The sequence below is a fragment of the Schistocerca cancellata genome, chromosome 3 (assembly GCF_023864275.1).
Source record: "Schistocerca cancellata isolate TAMUIC-IGC-003103 chromosome 3, iqSchCanc2.1, whole genome shotgun sequence".
Lineage (NCBI taxonomy): Eukaryota > Metazoa > Arthropoda > Insecta > Orthoptera > Acrididae > Schistocerca > Schistocerca cancellata.
This window is the reverse complement of record NC_064628.1, coordinates 926,083,635-926,091,389: the sequence shown is the minus strand read 5'-3', so window position 1 is coordinate 926,091,389 and position 7,755 is coordinate 926,083,635. Positions and strand designations below refer to the sequence as shown.

General features: G+C 42.6%; 1 non-coding gene across 1 annotated transcript; it reads right to left on the bottom strand.

Moving 5' to 3' along the window:
• Positions 1-974: 974 nt before the first annotated feature.
• On the bottom strand, positions 975-1,049 carry Trnas-cga (transfer RNA serine (anticodon CGA)). The gene has a single exon. It is a non-coding gene; the product is annotated as a tRNA-Ser (tRNA).
• Positions 1,050-7,755: the final 6,706 nt, after the last annotated feature.

The window sequence follows — 7,755 nt, the reverse complement described above, 5'->3', positions numbered from 1 at the left end:
CACTGTCGATTACCAAAAATATTGGCTCCACACGACGCTCAGGAAACGAGCGGTGGAAAGATGGAAGTACACACGGCTCAGGGCCAACTGGACAGAATTTGGAACAATATTCCTCAGGAGATCATCCAAAACTACCAGTCAAAGCCAAGACGAATAACTGCTTGCATAAGGGCCAGAGATGGACCAACGCATAATTTTCCTGCTCCATCTGTGGAGCACTGTCTGTTGAATAAGACATTCACTTTCTTCTGAAATTGTAACCATTTATTTGTCTCTACACGAACATTATAGTTACCCATTTCCATGATATGGATTAATTCCTTCGTCGTGCATGGTTTATTTATTTCTTATTTTCCTTAAGGTGGATTTTTGAGAAGAAATAAACCAGGTTTCATCATTGCGAGTGAACGCAATTCGGATTAATTGCGTTCACACTTACGAAGCTGGGAATTCCGAAAAATGTGTTAAAACAGCAGTCCTGCTGCCCCATCTAGAGTGACTGGGACCAGTCTCGAATCCAGTAATATTGCGATTCTTAAAATGGTTAACGGTCGAAGGCGAAATTATCACAGCTCGGCGAGAGGAAATGCAGCGCCGACTGGCAAATAGCGGAAGCGCAGGGGACGCCTGCGCAGCGCGGCGAGGAAGCCATTAGCGGCAGAGGAGCAGCAATTGCGTTAGCGGCGAAACCCGGCGTTCTAATTGCCCTCGCAAGCGGAGGCAGCCTCACACAGGGACCACCGCGTACGGCCACCGCGGTAGCAGGCTAGTGGCTGTAGGGGACGCGGTGGCGACGACAGGGGAGCGCTGGGGGACCTCGACTAGAGGGACCGAGTGTGTCCACAGTGCACTGCTCGCTCTGTGGTTGTCCCGTGTGTGACGGTGAGCGGATGTAAAACAGACAGTTCCTGGGGCACAACAATTATTGTAGGACTATTACTTCAACATGAAACTTTCTGGCAGATTGAAACTGTGTGCCGGACCGAGACTCGAACTCGGGACCTTTGCCTTTCGCGGGCAAGTGCTCTACCAACTGAGCTATCCAAGCACGACTCACTCCCCATCCTCACAGCTTTACTTCCGCTAGTAGCTCGTATCCTTTTTTTTTCAGGAGTGCTAGTCCTGCACGGTTCGCAGGAGGAGACGAGGTACTGGCGGAAGTAAAGGTGTGAGGACGGGGCGTGAGTCGTGCTTGGGTAGCTCAGTTGGTAAAGCACTTTCCCGCGAAAGGCAAAGGTCCCGAGTTCGAGTCTCTTGTGACTCGCGTTCGGGAGGACGACGGTTCAATCCCGTCTCCGGCCATCCTGATTTAGGTTTTCCGTGATTTCCCTAAATCGCTTCAGGCAAATGCCGGGATGGTTCCTTTGAAAGGGCACGGCCGATATCCTTCCCCATCCTTCCCTTACCCGAGCTTGCGCTCCGTCTCTAATGACCTCGTTGTCGACGGGACGTTAAACACTAATCTCCTCTCATCTCGAGTCTCGGTCGGGCACACAGTTTTAATCTGCCAGGAAGTTTCATATCAGCGCGCACTCCGCTGCACAGTGAAAATCTCATTCTGGATTACTTTAACATCGCGTCCCTACATCCACTCAAAATGTTTACATCGCAAGATAAAGAGACATCACCACCACGAAGTCGTCCGCCTATTGGCAAGTTCCTGACGTCGTAGCCGTCTCCTTTTGATCTTGTTCCTGCCGACTGCTTGGTGGTCTGGTATCTTCCTCTCTTCATTCCGAAAAGGTACTGACCCTGACAACTTTCAATGAGGCTAGTTTCCAAATAAACGTGAAAACGTCTGTCGTAGACCTAACCGCGGCATATGACACGATCTGGAGAGAAGGGATGATACACAAATTACTAAAAAGAATCCAGTGTCGGAAAACTGTAACTCTCATCAACACCATGATAAACAATATACATTTCCGTGGTTACTTACGAGAAAGAATGCGCAAGGAGACGAACTTAAATAATTGTCTACCACAGGGCTCCGTCCTAGGTCCCTTATCATTCAACGTATATATCTCCTATCTCCCCAATACAAGGTCAACAAAATTCTGCTACGCGGACGATATCGCTCCTGCTTGTACAGCTAACGATCTCGGTCAACGGGAGACCACTTTCACAGAAGATCTAGCAGTAAAAGGCTCCTATTTTAGCAAGTGGCGACTTAAACGCAGTACAAGTAAAACTGAAGTACGTGCATTGCATCTGAACAAGAAACAAGCTAACGCAGATCTGAGAGTGAAACTTGACAGAAACACTCTTTTTGCCATAATAAGTACGCTAAGTAACTTGTTGTCACCTTCGACCACACCATCTCATACAGAAAACATCTTCAAAACACTGCTGCCAAGATAAAAACTCGTAACAGTATTATTCAAAAATGGTGTAGGATCACATGGCGAACGTCAACAGATGTCTTTCCCATATCATCCACTGCGCTTTTCTTGTCAGCGGCTGAGTACTGTGCCCCGGTGTGGCTAAACAGCTGCCACAGAAACTTAATCGACGTCCGCTTGAAAACCACACTATGCCGTTAATAACTGAAACAATCCGACCAACACCGATTCTTTGGCTTCCTCTGCAGAGCAACGTCTGTCCACCCACAATGCGTGGAAGCGAGGCCATCCTTAGGGAATACCGCAAGCTACAGGAGAACCTAGAATTTCCCATACAGGAAGATATACCAATTCTACGACGAAATAGACTCCATTCAAGACACCCACCAATACGGCTAGCGGAACAGCTAATTGCCAGTAACATCGGGGTGAGAGACCTGTGGCGTCATAACTGTCAACATGAAAATCCTGAAGTATAACTGTGATACTGCTGGCACAGTACTCGACAGGAAACTGTGTGTCAAACTGAACAGAGACCGCACTGGGCATGGACGATGCGCAGACTCTCTTTACAGATGGGGTGTTACAGAGTCTCCGGTTTGTGACCCTGGGGCTCCGAACCAGACAATCAAGCACATAACATAAGAGATGAATGCCCCTTGCATTCCTATCAGGGGGTTTGAGTGGCCTCATGAAAGCTGATGATGCAGCTCTTATGTGGATTAGAAACTTAGATTCTGACATTTAGGTACTTTTAAATGTAGCTTTGTATCACTTTTACTGTACAGCTGTTTCACGCACTAAGTACTCTCATGTGGCACGCAATAGTTGATCCCTGCCAGTTGTGTTGTAATGACACGAGAACGGGCGGCAATAGTACCTATGCGTTTTCGTGGTGCGCCAGCGCAGCAAGCGCATAGTGCGAAAACTCAAGTTTATAAGATTCCTGTTCCACTGCCTGGGGAGGAACAATGCAGGCTTTGACATCCTGTTATGCGGTCCCTCTTCAAGGGATAACTGAAGAATGAGCGGCCGTCACTACATCATGTCTTCTGTGTAGTCCTATCGTCCCCCCCCCCCCCTCCCTCACCACTCCGCCGTTCTCCATCCCATTCCTTAAAACCTGGCCGCACCCCTTATGATAGGCTGTTAATCCACCAATTGTGAATAAGAAAATAAATCCTAAAGCTCATAATAACGGTGGGTCAAACTTGAACTTAGTTCCATATGGAGTGGTGGGGGGATGCGGTCGCCGAATGCTGGGTGGTAATTCCGGTCCCTCAGCGCTTCTGCCTCCACCATCTGGTGCAGGAGTCACGGGGGTTAAACTCATATACACGCCTTTGCTTAGCAGCCATGCCTCTCGGAGCGCTGCAAGTTCATCAGTCCATCACGTCACTTTCTTATTGGCTGATTTTTAGTCTTCCGTTTCTGTTTTCGTTTCATACTTAACAGAACTTAGTTTCATCACAGTGTGCTTCTTGTGTCTATTGCACTCTTTGGATTGCGTTATAAATTTGTTACTAGTATTCTGGTTCAGTTTTTTTCGCATACGTAATATTGGGTGGGGTAAATGAGTAAATGTTTGTTTTTGTTTCATATGAACTGCTTTAGTTGCATTGTTCAAATGGTTCAAATGGCTCTGAGCGCTATGGGACTTAACTTCTGAGGACATCAGTCCCCTAGAACTAAGAACTACTTAAACCTAACTAATCTAAGGACATCACACTCATCCATGCCCGAGGCAGGATTCGAACCTGCGACCATAGCGGTCGCGCGGTTCCAGACTGTAGTGCCTAGAACCGCTCGGCCTTCCCGGCCGGCAGTTGCATTGTGTTCTGCGTACTTACAGGACGTGCATCTTTTAAAGGGGCACACCTCCATTTGCCTGTTTTGTTGTTTATTTATGTACAACTCAGGGTTGTAATTAAATAAACAACATGTTAAAAGTCCAGCAATATACGTTAAAGACACAAAACTAAACACTTGAAAACAGCATAATAAGCCGAAATCTGGGTTCTACTTAAATAAACAATAAAACAATTACTGATGGTGTGTTTCTCTAAAAAATACTGTATGACTGTTGCTCATCAACATCAAAAACTATTTCCGTGTATTATTATTGCATACTAATATGTGTGTGAACTGCTCGATTTAATTGCGTTTTAAGTGTATGTCTCGTATTATGCGCTATTTTTGATTGCATCCGTTTTCCATACTTTCTCGCATTTCTCGCATTCATTACATGTTAACAGGTTCTGACTGTATTGATACGCAGTTTTATTATATCTTGCCACGGAATAAATTTGTAGTTCTGCTTTGTATTGTGGGGCGGCGGGTGGAAATTATTTGGTTTAAAAATGTTCCTATTATTTATGCAGTCTTTTGCCGTTCTTAACACTGGCTCTCTAACTATAATATTGGCTACCAGAAAGTGATTAGCAAAACGTGAAGCCTGTAATTAGAATTCCTAGTGCCCACTTCATCTGAGAAATACACTTACAGCTACAGCTTATAGCTCTGAGGAATTAGGAGATTGTCTGGGATTCATAATCAAAAACGATTCTCTATAAACGGTTCACTATGTTCTGAAAGTCACAGACCAAAAAGGAGCCACACAGTCCAACTACCAGAGCAGTTCAGAGTCTAATGCGCTGATGCAACTATTACTGTTCAAATTAAATGTTTAAGTGAATGCTCGCCATAATTTGATGATAATGTTCATCAAACACCACGCTAAATAATGGTAGAAAGTCTGTCCCGCAACGGCACGTGAAAATACGACACACGTAAACTGAAGGTAGACCATTAAAGACAACCCCGAATTAACACTTCACTCGAAAGCGATTTCATGGTTACGCGTATGCCGAGTAACTTATTACGGCATCCGAGGCTGTTTATAGCAATGATACCGACGCGACGCAATTCCCAACACAGGTGGTGCGCTAATCAGTGTCTGGAGAGAACTGGGGCCTTTCTCTCTCGCGCAGTGTTCTGATATATAAAGCCGCGGTGCGGACGGCTAAGGGAACGCCTGATCAAAATCGCTCTCCAGACTAGCCACTGGGCTAGTAATGCAACACTTTAAGTTATCGAATAACTGAAGGCCGATGAAGCTCTCGATTTATATGTGCAATCAGCACACAGGTAAGTAATCATAATAAAAGTTTGACGTGGCTAAGTCAAATATTTTTGGCGAGAGAATTAATTTAATTACAGTACACGCAGTAGACGAGCTCTGAACTTGCTCTTTGGAGATACGCTATCGCTATAGTTTTATAGTTATTCAGTTCAAACTTCTCGCATCTTTATGATTATAGCGGATCTCCCTTCTACTTAAATTTAAACATCCTAACCTTCTTTGTTCGCCCACTTAATCTATCTTGCTTCCTTAATTTCTAAGACAAAAACCAGTAAATCATGAATTTCAACTAAAATTTTAATTTGTGAGATCCAGAATACTGTTTCTACTAAATTATTATGCAAAATGAATCTAAATACAAATTTTTAAGTTTCTAGCTCTTTTCTGTTGCGCCAATGATTTTTACAGAAAAACATTCAAATTTCGAAAATGGTTAAAGTTATTGAACTGATATTCCACACATATTGATTTAGTATTACTCCTGACATGTTAGAAATGTTTCAGGTTATTTACTTGATTTTTAAAGTATTGCGCAACATTGATGACATCAGAGCTAGTTACAGCGGACTAGGCTGACACACAATGGAAAGACCGATGTGAATTCTATACGGCGCGAGTAGGCTGCTCCCCTACATCACCCTCTACTTAATTTTTTTTTAATGTACATGGGAAAGAAAAAAGATTTAATTACAAAAGAGAAGCAAGAGTACAGCTTAACTCCCTATGAAAAATTAAAATTTAAATGTAAACATATAGAAATATTAAAAAGAAAACTGATTACCTACTCCAATTATTTAAATTCCTGGTATGTTCACTGTTTAATAAGCAACATTATCACTTAAAATTTAAGCAGACTCAATGAAACACTTTGGCATACATATTGCCTTAGACAGACAAACAAATAAAATATGTAAAATTATGAACATCTTAAATCCATTAAATACACTTTTACATACACAAATTCAAAGAAAATAACACAGTTATTTATGATACATAAACAGATAATTATATCTTAGCAGTCTTTTCTAAACCTGAAAGAAAATTTCACAAATCATTACAATTTCATTTTTACACACGTGGTTGTAGCCGCTTTGGCTGGCGTTCTACACTTCCATTCACAAGGGTACAGGAGGGGAAGTTGCTATGGTGTGCGTCCTTCACGTTCACTGTAAATTACATGGGGAAAGGGAGGGGTCACTGTGAGTTGTGTCCAAGTCACTCCACGCTTTCACGCAGCTACTAGGCTGCAATTATCTGGTTTGTCCTGTAGAACAAACAAAAAGAGTGCCTCAGACTCTGTTCACTTAATATCTTAGGGTGGGTCACAATGAAATTGGGATATATACATTTTATCTTTCAATATGTTACTGGAACAAAGTTAACGGAACTTTTTAAATTTTACTCTCACGGTTACTTAACTGTCATAAAATCGATGAACAAATGGCTCAAATAGCCGTTAGTCACGTACTAGAGAAAATTTATGCTCAAGGCATACAATCATAAATCCTATTTAATTTCAATTTATTATTTCTGGGCCGGAACACTGAACCAATGCTCGGTACATTCCTGATACATTTGTGTTTTATTTACTTAGCTGACTCATCTTCGATTACCTTATTCTTAGAGATAGTATGAGTATATTTTATTAGTAGTTGTCTTCTCACCTTGTTTGTACATGTGAGTAACTTGTGGTAATAGTATACTTCTGAGTGTTCGAAACACACTACGTTTAGTTTACTACTAAAACCATTTATTGGTCCTCTGCTGCTGTGTCAGTTCCACATCTGCAATTATGTACTTACTTTATCGAAGTGTATTTATACTGAGCTATAAATAATGTTTCACGTCTGCCATTATGTACTTACTTACTTTGCTAGTGTATGAACTTAAGTAATACTCACTCCATTACAATTTTAAGCACAGGATAGCACATTTATTTCATTTCTATAGTGTATAGTAGCTGATCAGTTTGCTCACGTGGCAATCCATTTCCACTCGATCGTACGCTGAAACCACAGGTAGTCTCTCTCGACCTACCACTAAAGTGCATTAAGTAATTATGGACGAGTGTAATGCTAAATTCCTTAAACCTATAGGACACCATGAGCTACTCTGTCTCATCTAACATAAGGGTAGCTATGGTCGCATTCACGCCTCCAACTCTTAACCTCAATACCTGTAGGTGTGTCACCGCACACCCAACACCAAAATTATGGCCAGCTCCAACCTTATAAATACTTCATGGACGTGTCCTTCACGTCTCAACCACAA